The sequence below is a fragment of the Miniopterus natalensis genome, chromosome 21, assembly GCF_054644295.1.
Source record: "Miniopterus natalensis isolate mMinNat1 chromosome 21, mMinNat1.hap1, whole genome shotgun sequence".
In the NCBI taxonomy this organism is placed as follows: domain Eukaryota; kingdom Metazoa; phylum Chordata; class Mammalia; order Chiroptera; family Miniopteridae; genus Miniopterus; species Miniopterus natalensis.
In genome coordinates, this window is record NC_142101.1 from 7,001,849 (window position 1) to 7,020,469 (window position 18,621).

The following is an 18,621-nucleotide window of genomic DNA, read 5'->3' on the forward strand; positions in this document are numbered from 1 at the left end:
TAACATGTACATGCTGAATGGCCTAGTTGCAAAACTGCCTGCAGGAGAGTGAAGAAGAGGAATCCGGGAAACAGAGTAGGGAGACTCATCTGAAAAGACCGTGGCTCAGGAGACTTGGCCGCAGTACTCACGACAGCGTTGGAGCCTGTGTTCTGATGTGGAAATGACAGCAGCGGGAGGTCGGTTCCACTTCAGCTCAGGAAGTGAGAGTGATTACCTGGGTCTGTCCCTCCTGTCCTTTGTCTGCGCTGAGGCCAGGTGGTAAGTTTATGATGTCACTAGCCTCTGGCCAGCTGAGGGGCACCTCCAGCTGCCTGGAAACAGCTCTGGTGGGCCATTGTCCTTCACTTAACTTTTGGGAACAGTGGGGAAGTAGCTGGTCCCTGGAATGAACATTTTCTAGGTTTCCTCTCGTCAGGTGTGTGTAGCAGTGAGCCTAGAGATACTGTTTCCAGATTAATTTCTTCACAGCTCATTTTGATGAGTGAAGTCATTGGGATATTATAGAATATGGGACTGTAAACATTTGTGATACGTGCTTATGATTTTAAACATACTTCATTTTGTCAAAATTTGTTTAGTTTTTAAATTTATAGTTATATTGATGTCAAACAATACAGACTATGTAGAGCATAAATCCCCCCTTATAATCTCACTCCCCAAGGGCAATCACTGCTAATAGACCTTCTTTTAAATCTATATGCATACTTTTTTTAAAACCAAAACCAAAAAAGGGATTATTTAATACGTACTGTTTTGCCAGTTGCTTTTTTCCCCATTTACCAATATATTGTAGAGATCTTTTCATTGTCAACATTTAGGTACTTCCTACGTATTCTTTTTGATGACAAATCATTTTTTGTTGTGTGGGTATACTATATTTAACTAATCACTGTTAAAGGACATTAGGTGCTTGTCAGTATTTGGCTCTTATTAACAAAATGCTTGTATATCGACTTAAACAACTGTCAACTGAGCTTTGGCTGGAAATAAATGACAAAGATTTAGTCAAGGGTCTTAGGATTTGCAAATTGGAAACATTAGTAGGTAATATTCAGAGTGTTCCGAAGAAGGAAGAAAAACTGAGAGTTCTTATAGTAAAAAGAACATTCTGGAGAGGCATCAGGAATCAGTCCTGCATTCATCGCCTCTGGATTGGTCCCAGATGGTGATTCCCCTCCCTAGATGTGCCCTGGCCTGGATCACGGATGTCAGGCTGTCTGGATGTCTGAACCTTCCTTCCTCAGTTCTTCATGTAAACATTCTTTCCCGAGTTCTTCAGAGTGTTTTCTAGGGGGTTGTGTGCAGCTCCAGGCAGTGACGCGGGGCTGAGGAGTTGAGAAGTTAAGTTCCCAGGCTAGTTAAAGCAAGAATGGAATCGCCTCCTCAGCCTACTTGGTTTGAGAAATTCAGCAGCTTGACTATAGTGACTTCGTTTCATTTCTTTACTCTTTTCTCACAACTGTCTCCTTGGGATAAATTCCCAGGAATGGAATTCCTGCAGAAAAGAAGACTCACAGCATTTGGTGGAGACTGTTAGGTTGCCCTTCAGATAGCTGTGCCCACGTATGATTCCTTCAGTGCCTTCCGAGCCAGCCTCCAGCCCTCACCAGCAGTGAGTCTTCTCAGTATGTGGTTTCTGATTTTCATTGTTTCATTGTTTTAATATTTATGTTCTTTAAAAAAAATTAATGCTTAAGTTAGGCACCTTAATTGGCCACTTATCTTTTTAATTATTACATGTACTGATTTTTTTTAAACTTCTTTATTCTGGAGAGTAGGCCTTTGTCACATGATACAAACAGGTACTTTTGCAGATTCTTAGGTATTGTCTTCTTTTCCCCCCACTGTTGGGGTTGGGTGTGATGTGAACCAGATGGACTCTTGAAGAGCGTGGAGTGGAGCAGAGCTGTGCTAAGACTCTGGCTGCTCTTCCCCGGTCTTTTCTCTGAGCTGAAAACCCATTTCAAATGGTTTTTTCTCTGAGCTGAAACCCATTTCAAATGCAGTCTTAATGTGGTTACAATTAGACCCAATTAAAGGCACGTTGCAGATCTGTGCAACATATTTACTGTTGTAAAGCATGAACAAAGTTTATTTTGCTTTGGTTCTTTTATTTTCTCTGTCACAAGGACCTTTATTCTCACATAAGTTTACAGGTAAAGAGAACACTGTTTGTACTCTGTAAATTTTGTGATGGATCAGAGTCGAGGAGGTGGCACTCTGGCTCAGTGGCTGACTTGTTGCCTAATCCGATATAGATGACTCACCATTAGTCCTTGCTTTCCCATGGATGACACTGGGACTTGTTCAGCTACCCATCATAAAGGCTTAGAAGCATATTTATCAGAGGATTAGGATATTTGTTTTGAGGGAGAAATCAATTATTATCATTAGGAGATTACTAAGAAAACTTTGGTCTGAGCTCCAAGCTCTTGTCCCTGCAGACATGAATGGGTTTCCCGGGATAGCTGATCCAGTGTGTTGTAGTGGTATTTTCCAGCCTTCTGACTTCTGGTAAGAGTTTTTAACTCCTTAGGCATTTTCTTATTAGAAAGGTGCTGTTTTAAAGCCTGGAATGTCTTGTTTCTCCTGCTCTACTCTCAACTTTACCTTCAATCCCCCACCTTTCTGAAATCAGAACTGTTGGCGGGGGCGCTAGGCTTTCTTTCCACCCTGCCCTTTTCACAAGGCCAGTGGAATTCTAGGACTGAAGGAACCTCTAGGGCCCCTGATTTATCTCCATTTACTTAAGACATTCTCAGACAGGTGCATTCCTCATTGTCCTGCCCAGGTTTCTGGAGAAACATCATAGTTACTGGGCCTCTCTGCTTGGGAAGCACCCTGGGGTGGGTGTCATTTGCTTGCTCATAGCCTCAGCAGGGGTATGTCCAGACCGGTGCCTGATCCCCCGCTCTGGTGCATGGACATTGGGAGGTGCACTGGCCTTGTACGTAAGAGGTCTGGGTGGCTTCACATCTGTTCTCTAAGTTTCTTTTTTGTTGCTTATCCTGATGGAGTTTAAAGGTGGGTTAACACAAACGTTTTCCAGATGATATTTCAAAACATTTCATTTTATATCCCACTGTCGGGAAGACTTAGAAGGGTCATCAGCCACCTCAGCAAATGACCTTCACGTCCAGATCAAGACCTCGGGGGAGGGAGACCGGGTGCTCCTTCCCCGGCATCCTGGAGGTGATGTAGGTCCCTAGTAACAGTGGTTCATCACTGTAAGAGGTGCTCTGTGACCTGCCAAGGGAAACAGTGATTGCAAGGTGGCCCTTCCCTGTCAAGAGTCTGTACTCTGTGTACTCTCTATATACAGATAGTTCTGATTACAAATAAGGAACCCGAGGCCCAGGGAGCTTAAATGGAGCCCGGAGAAGCCAGCTGTCAGACGTCGCCCTGTGCCCCAAGGGCCGGAGAAGCTAGGCCATTAGGTAGTCATCTTACAGAGATTTCAGCGTGTGATTCTACTCTCTGCAGGCAGATATGAGAAGAGCCAGAAAGACGAGTTTGTACAATTATATTGATAACGTCCGTATATCCATATATTGATCATTCATAAAAATGAACCTATTGCTATATTGTAAGACCAGGTAAATCCTAACAGAACATTAAGACTGTGTACAAGAATAGCATGAGACAGTTCTTGTATGTTCTGATACTCACATGAACGACCTACCCGTTTGCCTGAAGCCCCACCCAAAGTATCCAGCCCCTCGAAGCACACTTGGCCTTGTGAGGAGTACACGCTGTTAGGTGCCGAGGGAAACAAGGGGATTGGCCCTGAGGGTCCTGGATGCTGGATCTTTTCCTGATTAGTAGAATCTTCAACTTAAGCAGCTTCTTAGTTTAAATGGCGATTCTGCACAGCCTCAGGAAGATGAATGTGACTAACGTGGAAGTCGGTATGTTAGGAATCGTCGTCACAAAGTATTTAAAATACAAGGCCAAACTTTGTCTTCTACGGCTTATTGTTTGAAAAACATTTACAGCCCCGCATTATGAAGATGTAATTCTGTATATTCCCTTAGAGGAGAGCTGCTGACAGGACCCAGCTCAGCCAGCGGGCTTTTCGAGAAGCACACTGTAATTTTGTAGCGTAAGTCTCAGCACGCCTTGTTTCCTTTCCTTTGTTTGCCTTATTAAACATTTCTCTGGAGGAGCCCTCAGTGGAAGATTTCATAAAGGAAGCACTCACTGAGGAACAATGGTAGTGTAAAGATTTTGATTCTGAACTAAAATAACTGTTTTTCCTCGATAACACACTTTTCTTGGAAATTAGCCATGTGTCTGATGGGAGCCGAGATGGAACCATTCTGTTGTGAAAGTTACTCCAGACTCACACGGCCTCACCTTCGTGCGGTCCAGAGGCTGCAGGACCTTGGGTCCTTGGGCCCTTGGGCCCTTGGGCCCCCTTCCCACCCTGAGGCACCACGGGAATGAAGGCATGACCGTCACCCCTTCATAATGTTTGTTTAGAGAGACAAAGGGGAGCCCACGTGTGCAGTGAAATGTGCTGAGTTTTATATTTAATTACCTACTAACAAAGGTGGCAGGCATCTAAGATCAGGTTCTCTGATTCTCTCCTCTACTCAATGTCGTGATGATAATATCTCGCGGTTGTGAGCACTTTCTGTTGTGAGGCTGTGCTGAGCCCTCGGCCGGTGCTCTCTCCTGTGACCGTCTTCCTGTCCTGTGGGTGCCGGCTGTCCCAGGACAGGGCTGCCCAAGGGGCCGTTATTGCTGATGCCAGCACCCCTCTCTTAGCTGTGAGCCCTGCTGGCTCCCATGTATTTGCAGGAAAACCATCTGGCAAATGGACTTCGTGGAAGCAGTACGATTTAGTGACAAGAAGGCAAAAGAACCTCCATTTAAAATTGGACAACAACAGAGTCTGCCACCCAGGTTGTCAGATTGTTAATTTAATGTAACCTTGGGCAGTTTACTTAAGCTTCTATGTGCCACGTTTTAGATATTGGCAAAAAGATTTTTATCATAATTCAGTGAGGCAATGCTTGTTATAACGGATATATTTCCTTTTGATTTTGCCTGAAAAATCAGCCAAAGCCTGTAAGACACTGTTACTACTTCTCCCATCTCAGCTTTGTCCTGAACCCACAATAAAAATCCAGGGTAGAATTTTTTTTATACAGGTATGAGAGAATGCTAAATGCTAAATTAAAATTGGGGATTAAGGAGTGTTACAGTTTAGGTTTTAATTTTTCACATCCTTGTGATCTTATCTGACTCCCGTGGTAGCTGCCTGTTGTGACTTGAGTTTTACCGTGTCCAGTGGTGGTTTCCTGGGAAAGCAGTGCTGGTGGCCCGTTGGCTGCCCATCCCTTTCGGGCTCAGTCCCTGGTACTCACCCCTCCCTGCTGATTTTTGTTGCCTGCCTTAGCCTGGCCAGTGGGCCTTACTTGGCCTGACAGCCTTTGTTGTCATAAGCAGTGGTTCTCAGTGCTAGATAAAAATACCAGTGCCTCATATTTAAAACTGATGTTTAAAAACTGAATTGGAAACTGAATTTCTGACATCTGTATTTTTAAACACTTCCCCACGTGGCTGTGATCGGCAGTGAAGGCTGAGAACTCTGCTTCGGTGTTGGGGAAACTCAGAAGGGGCCACGTTTGATCATTGCAATGTGATCATCCTCCGTGTCGCAGTTGGGGAGGGGGGAAAGGTCTCTAAAAGCGGCATCGAGGACTGCGGACACTGTGGCTCTGGTCCCTCCTGCCCCTCCCCTTTCCCGTATGGGCTGCAGGGTTTGCTGTGTTCAGACAGGTGAGGGGCCCGGGGGAACTCAGGGAGGTGACCACAGGGCCGTGGCTGGGCAGCCCTCGACGTTTGGTGGCCTCTTCCATTCCCTTGTCAACTGTCTGGCAGTGCACAGTGTAGGAATTATTTCTCCATGCGATCTGCCTCCCCAGCTGTGCTATTTTTAGGACTAACCCACACAATAGGTTTAGAAAAGGCCGTTGAACCTCCCGAGGCTGCTGGGTTTTGTCTGTGTTAGACGCAGGCTCTCCCGCCTCACGGTTCAGGCATGCAGGGGTTTTGTTCCTTTAGAAAGCGGCTGAGGGTTGAAGATGCAGTGGCCTGGCAGCCTGACAGGTGACGCCAGATGTCCGCAGCGCCCCGGTGTCCCTGCTCTCCAGACACATGGCTTCGCAGGTGTTCGCTAGGTTGTTAATTTTTATTTCGTCTTTTTCCTTTTAAAATGTGCTAAAATATGCACAGTGAGTAGTGCTGGGAAGGAGTGAACATGTGGAGCGTTTTCTGTTCTTGACTCTGCCCTCCATCTAAAAAGATGTTTTATTTCACTGGGTCAGCTCCTCGCCTGTCTGCTGGGCTGTGCACAGCTCAAGCCAGCGCTAACTGTTACTTTAACTTTGTTTTAGACTTTGTTTTAGACTGTCCCAGCTTCTGGTCCATTCTCAGAAATACACATCCGCCCACTGGGAGACGAAACAGGAGGCTTCTCGTAGTTGCGATGGAAAAACCATCTCTCATTGTAGAGTAATGTGATGCTCTTAATGTGTCCGCAGAACAGATTGCCCGTTATTTATGACTCTTTCCTTCCTTTATTGTCTCTCCTTCCATTAAAATGCTGTAACGGCAGTGAGTGAGAATTACTGCTGTGTGGCTTTGCTTTTTAAAGTCCGTATCTTCATAAAGATCATTCCCAAACTAATTTCAGCCAGGCAGTTCGCCAAGTGAAGATTTTCCTCAGCGGCGCTCAGTGGGGGGTGGACTCTAGGTTATCCCAGACGACGTTCATGATTAACACTGACAGTATTTAACTCCTTCCTGTTGGTGTTACAGATTTCTGTTTCTCCTTGGCGTTGGAAATATGCTGTTGGGACCTGTGTCACCCTGTAAGGACAGCCCTAACCTGTCTTGTCAAGGGGCGTCTGCTGGTTTTCCATGCCTCCTGTTCTTCTCATCAGTTTTTCTCCAGGGTCCCTTGCTCTCCAGGCCTCTTTGGAGATTTGTTGCTGGCTACGCAGCTAATCCATGTCAATGTCATTGTTATTTTCTCAGGGTCTCTTAGAGAAGCTGGGCAGTGGGGACCCTTCAGGGTGTGGGTGGCCCCCCTTTGCCTCCAGCCCAGGGGTTTAGAATTTCCACGCTGCACAGCAGGAGTCGCGAGGCCTTTGGAGAGCACCCTCCCCATTCCCAGGCCCATGCGCATGCCGCCTGTGCTCCCTCTTCTCCTGCCCTGGATTTTGATTCGCAGGTTAAGGTGGAGGCTGATGCATGGAGCTGTCATCAAGGTCATTCTGATGCAGGTGTCTGTAGCCCGTTGAATGTTTGGGAACCACCTGTGTAGTTCAAGACTTCATTGTGTGGACGAGACATTCAAAGCTTAAGGAACCTGCCCAGGGTCACACTTAAGGACCTGCCAGCCGAAGATGAAAGACAGTGTCCTCCACTTCTGTGCTGTGTACGTAGAGGTTGAAGTGACCAGAGGGTTGATTGAGCTTTGTGTCCTGGACACACGCAGGTTGCTCTTTTGCACCTTAGTTTCCCACTTCCTGTTACTGGAGACTGTGTATGTGTCCCCGTGACGGAGAGGGGCATGGGGCGAATGTGTGATCTGTGTACTGCAGTGCCCAACCCAGGACCACACGTCAAGGTAATGAGTGTGAGATCCAGTCTGAGTTCTTGCATATTGAAAGAATTACCGTTGAGCGTATTATTTCTGCCATTGTCTTAGTCTCACGGTTGTACTGAGTGGGTGCTCCGGGTACCTTTGCATGCTGATGGGCTCATTAGCAAGTTTCATTCAACAAAGCAGGCACATGACAGGGACCATTGAGAGGCTGGCAAGTAAATATTACTATCTGATAGGTAGTAATATGGGGCTGGGAAGATAATCTAGGTGGGTGGGGTGGAGGTCCAGGAATTCGTATTATTTGACTTTATCTTACTGACATGGAGGTTGTGGTGTATCTCGGAGGGGATTGGTGCAGACAGCCCACTGAACCTTTTTATACGTGTGAACAGATGTGGAAGAGTCACTGTGTTTGGCGCTTGGTAGATGCTTTAATAAACATTTGATGAATGAGAGCTTAATGCTTTAAAGAAGGCTCCTTTTATATCTATTAAAACACTAGTTCAGGAATCTGAATCTAAAATTCTAGCTGAAAAATCACTGCATTGTTTTTGTTTATTTTTCTCATAAATATCTAAGCTCTACAATTCAGTTTCCTTAGTGGGATAATTTACATACCTTATTAACCAAATTTTCCATTCTGGAATTTGCCCAGGAATGATACCTCTGTCCCCTCTGAGAGATGACATCCACATGGCTTACATTTTTGGCTGAATTTAGAACTTAAGGCCAACACAGCAGGGTCTGGGGGCTGATGGGGGGGCATCAGTGAGCCTCCTGAAGGGTGGAGGCCTCGCCTGGAGGGGCTGAGCCTTCCCCCCCCTCAGGGGCTGCCCCTCCTGCCCACATCTGTCAGGTGCACAGTCAACTGAGCGCTGGACATTTTTCCTGCTGACCAGGTTGACCGATAAGCAGCAGGTCCCTTTTCATGAAGACTAGGCCATCCTCGGACACCTCCCTGTATCTGAGGAGTTAACGCCTGTTAAAGGGATCTGTGAGTACTCACTGACCTGACAGGTAGGTAATTTGACAGACAAGACTCTGAATTAAATTTTATATTCCCAAGGGTTTTCTTCAAGCCTAGTGGGACATATGATTGACAGGGAATAGCAGCTTCTTTCAAATGTTACTTGGTTAAATAAATTGCTAGTGACCAGAGTAAAGATTTCCTACTAACTACTTGGTTTGGGATGTGGTTCAGGTCAGGAGGTGGTGAAGGGATTCTTTCCTACTGGTCTGAGGACAGGAAAGTGGACTCACCGGTTACAGTGGTGCCACCATCGTCACAGGGAGGACATTTGTTTTATTTTTTAACTCAAACTTAAGTTTCTTCGCTGGTAGCACAGAACTGGCCAAGGGATAATTCTGTTCTGAGTTAGTTCCTCTGTGGGCCCTGGAAGTCCAGCATTTCTTGTGTCATGACAGTTACAGCCGAGGCCAGGGTGAAAAGTCAGGAACATATTGTGGGAACCAACAGGAAGGAAATTTGTCTCCAGGCTGCTCTGCTGACATGTGGACATTACCTGCCCTGGATCATAGACCCTTTACTCCCCTGGTGAGCACATTTAATGAACTTATATCTGCACGAAGTTAGCTTTTAGTAGGAACAGCGTAGCTCACTCTGACGTAGAGCTGTCTCCTGATTTAATGTAGCCGTACCTCGGAGTTATTGCAGCTTTGGTTGCAGACCATCACAATAAAGTGAACACGGCAATAAAGTGAGTCACGCATTTTTTGTTTCCCAGTGTGTGCAAAAGTTACGTTTACATTGTACATTAGTCTGTTAAGAGTGCAATAGCATTGTGTCAAAAATGTACATACCTTAATGAAAAATACTTTATTGCTAAAATTATTAACCTTCTGAGCCTTCACTGAGTTGTAACCCTTTTTGTTGGTGGAAGGTCTTACCATCAATGTCTGTGAAGCACAGTAAGAGAAACATGCCTGTAATCTACATGCACCTTCATTTATTGATAAGTTGAAGGATATTTATGTTTACATTCAAAGGCTTCTTTGTGTAATAGGGGGATCTCCATGAAAAGTAATGTGTACTCCATGGATAATAATTGGTTAGAAATAAGGAAATAAAATCACCAAGGGCCAACACTGAAAGGTAATAATCAGTAACATTTTGGGGGAATTTTCTCCACCCTTTTCTATGAATAGGTGTGTCTGTGACCATGTGTGGCTGTGTTATATAGTCGTGAACATTCTCTGTGTATCTTCTGGTGTGCTTTTATCAATTAAGGCATTTTAATGTGGCACCTCTCATTATTTCATGGTCGTTATAAACATTATCTTTGTGCTAGAAAAGTGAATGTGCTTATTTTACAAGGCTAGCACAGTTCTTTTCAGGAACACAGGCCTGGCCACAGGGGTGGCACCTCCTATGAGGCAGGTCCCAGGCCCGGTGCCTTGGCTGTGGAGCCCAAAACACTGTGGATGATAAATTGAGCTGCAGGTGTCAAGTGTATCTTATTTGCCCATGTTGAAAATGCATCCCTTCTGTATGAAGATGTGGAAGAAAGAGTCTGTTAAATGAGACGTTGGTGCCCAGTGGTAGAGCCCTGCATGGTGAAAATAATTGGTACAGCTGGCTGGTTTCCAGCATATTTCTTGCTGCCCCGTTGGCTGGCGGCAGGGAAGCTGTGCTCTGGCTCGCCGGGGGCTGGAAGGCTGAGGTCTGGGTTGCTTGGGTAAATTCAGGCACCCCCCTGCCTTACATACTGGAGATCACCCACCTACCAGTGGGATGAGGGCTCTAGAGTATGAAATTAACACATCAAGTGAATCTTAGATCACGGTAGCCTTGGGCTGGTTTTTGCAAATTAAATTTTGCAGAGATCTGCCTCTGCCCTGCCAAGGTGCTATTAATTTAGACTGTTTCCAGTCTTGCTCAGTAAATTGCTGCCTGTTTGGTAAAAACTACTAATGATAACATGGCATTCAAAAAAGGTTTTGTTTTTCAGTGCACTAAGTGTGGATCCATCTCTCAGACCTGCAGTCACATTACTGGAGCTCTCTAACCTGAGTGTGTAACAAGAATGTCTGCCTAGTCATTCACAAAAACAAATAGAACCGTCATGGGAACCTGAATGCCGACCTCTTCTCAGCCCCACACGCTGCCTGAGGTAGGCAGGGTCTGGAGGCTGCTTGGTGCATTAGCAGTCGACGGGGAAATGAGTGACTTGGATGATCTCTGGACTCAGGCAAGGCGATCTAGTGGCCGAGGGCCCCTCTCCCTGGATGCCAAAATTTGCGCCAGGATTCTTGTTTTTCCATGTCCCCAAACTCTTTAATTACATGTTGCCATTAATTAGGATACAGTCAAATCCTGCAGACCTCGAGGACTTTAAAGTCTACATCTTATTTCTAAGCTCCCTGGGGAAGGTGATCAGACGAAGGCCCAGGGCAGGTGGCCTCCCAGGAAGGCTCTGTTTGAACAATGCTGTTATGACTTGTCACCTTTTCCATGAGGCTGCTGCTTTGTTTTTGGCTTATTGTCTGTCCATACCAACAGCCCTTTGTTGATGTGAATATAATAATTTATTTAAAAATATTCCGCCTAAATGTTTAAATGCATGACATCTATCGACTGGTCGCATAGCAGCTAATGTCACACTGGCACAGGGTGTCAGGCCTGCTGACACCAGCTGTGGGCTGGCTGGCAGTAGTGTTTCATTAGCTGACATTATTATTTGTATTTTCACTGTGCCAGGTACCTCGAGAGGCAGGGTGGGAGAACACAAAGTTGAATGCACTTCTCTGATTTCTGTTGGGGAACACAGGAGAGGACCTTGCCATGGCTTCCCAGAGATGGAGGAGTGCATGGGACACACAGAGATGAGAGAAGATGTTGTTGGGGAATGTTGAGAACCCACAGTGCCGGGGGTTTGGGTCACTGGCTCAGTGGGACATGGAGCGGCTGGTAAAGTCCCCGTTTGGAAGAGCCGAGCCTGCCATGGGGCTGGGGGAGTAAGGGGCAGGCATGTGAGGAAACAGGAGGTTTCTGTAGACCTTTAGTATATAAAAGCCCACACCGGCCCACACTCTCTGAGCCCCTTATCTCACATTGGACGGAGACACAGTAACTGTCATAGGGTGTCTTAGCCTCCCTGGAGCCTGCCCGTGGCGGGTGCTCAGTTGTAACCTCCTGTCCTTCCTCCGCGCCTCCTGGGCCGGCCTCCTGTCTGTGACGCACCCGAGACCAGTTCAGAGAGGCGTCCGCCAGCGGCTGCCGTGGACCTGACAGGTACTGCGCTGTACCAGCCTCTCGCCTGCCCCATCCCAGTGTTTTACTGAGCCGCCCTCTTGCACACTGTCCGTCACCTTTTGCTGCGGGAGGACAGGTGACAGTTTTCCTTGGTTGGATGTGGCATCTTCTCCATTCTGCGCTGCTGTCCCCGAGCTGTCAGTGCTGGCTGGCCTCTCCTGCTCCTTCTGAGCCCCCTTCCGTCCTGTACGTGTTGAGGTTTTAGTGTCTGGGTCTGAGAAACTGAGTCAATTGAACTTTTAAAAAAAGGTGTACTTTATATTTTCTGGGTAAGTTGTTTAAGTCTGACCCTGGTGTTGCCTCACCTGGAGCCCTTGCGTGTTGTTGAGCTTTGGATTCCTCGTAGGAGAGACGATCAGATGCCTCCTTTTACAAAGTCAAGTTCAGAGGTTCTCATGCACAGCTCCTAGTGTCAGCTCCTGCTGACACATTTCTCTTGACTTTGTCTTGTTTCTATCTCTGTTGTTAGTTTTTCTGGGACCACAGAGTTTCAGGAGCTCCGCCCACGAGCACTTACCTTCACCTGCTGTGTTCAGCTTGTCACTGGCGGGAGGGCAGACAAGAGAACCATTGGAGCTCAGTATTGCTTTAAAAAATGTAAATGAGATGAATTTTTTGGGTATCTTTGCTTCAGCAGCAGCAGTACCAACAGAAAACCTGGGCTCTACCGGATGAAATTCATCCTGGGGAACTGGGGGGCTCGGGGCTGCCAGTGAAACGCTGATGCTAGAGCTCAGCTTAGTTCATTTAGTTCCCCTTAGTGTTTGGAAGAGGCAGAGGTGTGAGCTGTAGCTACGGTCCACACATTAGACGGAGTCTTGGCACAGCCCCGAGGATCCTGAGTTCTGGAGGGCATTTCAGACTGAGCGTGCATGCTATCTTTAGCCCGCAGTGTCACCTCCGAGGAATCCCGGGCTAGTTGCTCAGGGCTGTCACCAAGCGCGGGTGATCCTTGAATGCGGACAGGCTTCTGGGTTAACTTCGGCTTGTCTCCACTTCAAAATGCTGTTTAAGGACATCGTCGCAGTGTCCAGGATGCCAGGGAAGCAGCTTTTTAGCTACAACCCTTGTGAGTTAATGCCCGGTGATGGATGGACCTCCCCCAACACACACTCTCACACTCCCACACTCACTCACACTGACAGTGTTCTATAGTGCAGCAGTCACAGAATGGTTGTTAGATGTGTGTTTTGCGATTTCTGGGACTGAGAATGTGGACTCTGCTCTCTCCTGCTGTCTTTCTGTCGTTTTCACCCTATCATTTGGAATTTCCAGAGACTGAGTGCAGGCTGGATCTCTTTTGCATCTGCCCGTTTTCTGTGAAGCTGATACCAGGTGCAGACCTTTAGCCTTATGGATGCCGATTACTAGAGTACAGGGATCATGGGGGGGCTTTTTAGGGGTTGGAAAAGGTGGATTGTGCATCCACTGTCTGCTTTGCCTTGGACATGCATGGTGCGCAGACGATCTCTAGCTTAGGCATTCATTGCTGGAAATTATTTCCTTACTGTTATTTTAATAAAAATAGCTGAACCTTTTTAACCTGTTAGATAAAATTAACTGACGTGCTCCGCGGAACGCCTGGGAGCAGCATCCAGCTCGCCGGCGACAGCTGCCTGGCCAGGCGCACGGCAGAACGCTGGACGTGGGTCACATTTCTAGGAAGAACCCCCCCCCCCCCCCCGCGTGCGCCACGGTGTCGAGATGTGTGTGCATCACAGAAATAGCGCTCAGAGAAAGCGAGGGTGGCTCAGTCCCATCAGACAGCCCTCGCGGGAGTCTCCGCGTCCCTGAGAAGGAGGGAGCTATTTTTAGGGAAACTTGTGGAAAGAGTTTGCCTGTTGAAGACTTTGGTATTTGAGAGGTTGGATTAAAGTAAGTTTGTTAAAAATAGAACTTTAAATGTAAATCTTTTCTTTCACAAGCCTTTCTTTGCGCACAGCCACTCACCAGATCTTCTGCATGCGCCCCCTGCGTGTGGTGAACGCCTTTGTCCTGTGTCCGGAGTCCACACGCACTTGTCACTGGGGCTGGAGCCTACATCTAACTGATGGCTCGTTCCCCCTTTCCCTTCCCTGCGATGACTGCATGCAAATAATTTTAGTACTTGTTAACATCTGTCTCTGTGGAGCACAGACAGGAGATCAAGATAGAAATTTAAAATAGAATGTATCCATTTCCGTCCTTAATAGTCATTCTGTGGGAAAAACAAATCTTTTCTTGGAGCTGAAATTGAACCCAGTGTGGGGGGAAGATTTGACGTTAGTCTCGCCTCCTTGGGTGGATTGTAAACTCCCTGAGGTCAGGGCCCATGCGTGGTGTGTCTTTCATCATGAACCATGGCCTCGCCAGCTAGTAAATGCTCACTGGATGCTCGAATGAAAGAATGAACATGGGTTACTGGAGGCCTGACTTTTGTTCTTAGTTAGAAGTTTTTTATCAGCTTGCCCATGGGTGGCTCCAGCTCTATAGTGACTATAAGCGCGTATTCTGTTCTGGGAATTTACACTCAGAATCAAGGCAGGAAGCATCCACAAAGCACAGAAAAGGTTAACTTTTAAAATGAGTTTATAGTTGAAGAGGAGTTAAACATAAATATTTTATGAGGGGAAGAAGACATTAAGTAGATGCCGAGAGAGGAAGGAGTATAAATACTGTAGGCTGGGGGACAGCTCCTCCGTCTGAACCCTGTGGGCCCCTTCCCCTCAAGACCTGGCCAGTCCCCACGCGTCGCGTAGCGGGCCTGAGGCGGGGCTGCACTGTGGGGTCTGGAAGGTGGTGGTAAATACAGGACCCGCTCTGCACACCGTAGGCCCTGCTGGAGGGCCCTCTCCCGTTTCCCCACCTCTGTATTTACTGCGACTGTCGGTTCACTGTGCCTCCCTTCGTTCAACCAGTGCTTACTTATTACCTCGACTGTCAGACACCAGCCCCCTAAGCCAGCGAGGGCCGCAGATCGCAGGGTTTCAACTTTATACCTGAGAGTCAAGGAAAACGTGAAGCTGTGTAAACATCATGGAACATAATAAGCATGTTGCTGTTCATACTGTTAGTAAAAGCTCACATCTTTAGGCACTGGGCTAAGCACTTTATATAAATCAAACTGCTCTCCAGCTCTAAAACCTGTTGTTTCAAGATAAAGTTAAAATTCCTTGGCCTGGCTTTTAACTCGACACTTCAGCCTAAAGTAACCCGTCTTTCCAGCTTTCCTTTCACCGTTCACTTCATTATGAATCACTGGCTGCAGTCACACCCATGCTCCCCTCCTCCCTCGGGTGCGCAGCCGGAGGGCTCTGCGCCTTCGCCAGGAAGGTGCGGTGGAGCCATTCTGAGGGGCCTGCTCACGTCTCCCTCTCCCGGCGGCTGTTCTCCCTCCTCTGAGTCCCTGAAGCCCTTGCTCTGAGCACTACCTCGGTTTCCATTTACTTGTTTTTTGGAGTGACCATTAGATCCCAAACCCATGCGTCATATTATCTCATTTAGTCTTCCGTTCCCTTTATCTCCCTGCATAGGTGACGGCCAGCTCACAGATGCATGGTCCTTGGTCCAAGGTCACGCAGCTAATAAGTGGAGGGAAGAAGACTCTCCCTCAGGCTTGTTTGTCTCTCAAGTCCACGTTCTTTCCTGTCTTTGCCTGTCTCCCAGTCCATTGTTTCTCTTTGGTGGTTCTCAGCTGCGCTTGCTGCTGCATAAACAGGTACCTGGAAAATAGATTTAGCAATATCGCTTCCATGTTGCCTCTTTTATTCCACTTAAAATATTCTTGAATATTTTTGATAACATTTGGAAAACAGTGTTTTCATCCCTGGTGGAGGGGTGGAGGGGGGTTTCCCAGCCCTGGGTTCCGTTGTCTGCATAGGAAGATGGGTGGGAGGTAGGGCCGGGGGCCCTGGTAACTGTGACAGTGACTCTTGCTTCCTCCTGTGTGGAAACAGAGAAGAGCTGTTGGGATGCCTGAGAAGGCATTCCATTCCTAGCTACCCATGAGACGGGACTTCGGGATTTTTCTAATCTGCAGCTACTCTCTCTCACTTGGATTTTTGTTGTTGCATAAAAAATGTATTATGCACGGTACCAAGTGGCATCTTGCAGTACTGAAAGGAGTGTTCATCACTCAAAAGACCATCTGTCTAAGAGCTCAACAGAAGGTTTAATAATCACGATAGCATGAAGAATGTATGGTCACATTATATCAAGTCAAATATTTACATTTCTCAGTGTTTTAAATATGAACGCTCTTACCCAGCCATCCGCCGTAAGTCAGACTTAATTACTACAGCATTGTGGGGGCTTTTACCTTCTGTATTTTCAAACCAATACAGGAGTTACAGGACAGGGAGAGCTTTAACTCAAGCGAACAGGCTGCCAGTCCGCAGGGGCTGTGCAGCACCCTCCTGTAGGCAAGAAATGATGCTGACCGCAGCAGTAGTTTCAACCAGAAAAGCAGTTAATTGCACAAACCAGGCAAACGTTTGGGAAAACAGCCCATTCTGCCTTTCTGAGCATTAATAACCGTGGCCGTTGTTGCTGCTGTTCGAGTCAAAATCAGGAGTAGGGGCGGCTATGCCAGTCCCATTGCAAGGCATATGGGCCTCTGGGCCCTACCCCCCACGTGGGCTCACTGGGCATCTCGTCACCTGTGCGTCTGGGCGTCACAATGCCTGGGAGTCCCCTTCCTCCCTGCTGGTTCCTGTAATCCAAGGCAACAGCAGTGTAGTGAGTGAGGGACACGGAGAAACAAAATTGAAATGATCAAGAGGAGAAATACTATTGGTCATTACTTTTGTACGTTTAACCTTGAAATGCATGTGCGCGCTGGCGGGTGGCTCAGTCACTTGGAGTGTTGTCCTTGTAGGACAGAAGGCCTCGGGCTCAGTCCCTGGTCAGGGCACAGACGGGAGGCAACCAGTAAGATATTTCTCCCTCACATCTGTTTCTCTCGCTCGCTCTCCCTCCCTCTCTAAAATCAATGAAACATATCCTCGTGTGAGGGTTAAAAAAAAAGAAATTATGTTCAATTAGTAGATTTTCAGTTTAAAAAAATAAGACTTTGTCTTTTCTTCCATATTTGTGCCTCAAGCCCCTACATTAAGCCCCAGAATTCTAGACACCGAGCAGGACCTCGCCGACTTGTAATCATTAGGGAAAAAGTGTCCCATGAAGTGAATGTCCCAGGTAATGGGCGCTCTCATCAAATACCACGTCTGCCGTAATGATATCATAGTTTTTAAATGACTTCTAAGACGTCTCGTACCAACCTGGCTTCTTCAGGAGTTCTCAGTAAAACCCTCTAAGTGTCTCAACTCTGATGTGGTCAGATTTTATCCTGTAGACTTTAACACTATTCTGAGGATTTTGCTTTCAAATCTCTCCATTTGGGAATAATTAGAAAAAGACACTGGGAAGGTTGAAAAGTAGGTTAAAGATGGTTGTGTAAGACCAGAAGTATTTGTAGTGGACCCTTCAGAGAAAGGAGGGGTGCGCCGGAGGGGACGGAGGCGTGGCGTGTGCCAGGCAGGCTGGAAATGGGGGGCACGGGCTGGGGATTGTCCTGGCGGCTCTTGTCACCGCTGAGTGGGCCATGGGCGGTGTGGCCACAGTCTTCTCTGGCGCAGGGGCCTCGGGCGTGTGAGGGAAGGGTGCCAGCACCGCAGGCGCAGCGATGTCCAGGTCCCGTGTTTCCGTCTGGCCCGCAGGTCCTGGCCCGTGAGAGGAAACTTCTTCTGTTTCCCGTTCTTTCCTGAAGAACCCCTTTTGGTCAGTTTTACTCGGGGATCTGTGAATTCTCTTTTTTGTTGCTCTGGTCTTGTACTGGCCCCTCGGTATCCCCAGAGGTTCCCGCCCCTCGTAAGGTGTCCTTCCACTCCTCTGCCTCCTCTGTGTCGTGTTTTCTGCCTCAGCCCCTGCGTGGACTGGGCTTCCTCTCCTCTGCCTCCTTGGCACTCGCTGCCGCTGGCCTGCAGTCATGCCCTTTCTTCTCACCTGGCCTGGCCCATGTGATCCCCCACCAGGACTTGGCTGGAAGGACAAGTGTCAGTCCCCACTGCCCTGGTCAGGGAACTGGGGTCTTTCAGGGTTGTGTGCACATCCACAGTCGCCAGATGGTGGGAGGCTGACGTGACCCTCTCCTAGGGCACTCCTGCCATTCTGAGCACTCCCTGCCTTATGGGAGGTGGGTAGTGAGTGCATGTTGAAATAATAAATGGATGAGGTGTATTTATTGAGCTGATCGTTGTTTGGGGTTATAAAACTAATGTTTTGTCTTCTATGAGTCTTAATACTGTAGGAGGGTAAATGCCAAACAATACACATATTCTGGGTTTCACACTGTGAACCGAGGAAAGGGCACGCGGGGGAGGAGGGAGTGAGGGGGTGAATGGGGTGGTTTGTAGTCTGAGAACATTCCCTGGGGAGGAGGGTGGCCCTCCAGTCGTGTCTGGTCTTCATGCTGAGCCTTCACCTGCGAGCCTGCTAACGAGGCAGCCACAGCGCCGGGGAGCAGCCGCCCAGCCCCGGAGTCTGCAGAGCCCAGCAGAGGCCTGTGCCCCAGCGGGGGTGATGGCTGTCGAAACGTTCACACTCATTTATTTGCCTTCCGCTCGAGCATCACTGTGCCCAGCAGCTTGTCTGTAACAGTGGATCCTGGAACTGCTTCCCTAGGAAACCGGCCTTCTCCTTGCTCTTAGGGTTAGCGTGTGAGAAGCATGGGGGTCGCTGTGGGACC

The 18,621-nt window shown here is 47.7% G+C and overlaps 1 protein-coding gene across 7 annotated transcripts in view; it reads left to right on the forward strand.

Annotated features, from left to right (window-relative positions):
- The first annotated feature begins 307 nt into the window (after window positions 1–307).
- The window catches only part of SIPA1L2 (signal induced proliferation associated 1 like 2), a 129,801-nt gene continuing 111,487 nt past the window's right edge, over window positions 308–18,621 (forward strand). For 6 of the 7 annotated variants that reach the window (XM_087828897.1, XM_087828898.1, XM_087828899.1 and 3 more), the window contains exon 1: window positions 308–1,615. The gene's annotated coding sequence lies outside the window, so the exon portion shown is untranslated. Of the gene's footprint in view, window positions 1,629–18,621 lie in introns of all 7 variants that reach the window. The other variant, XM_087828894.1, reaches the window with a different exon arrangement.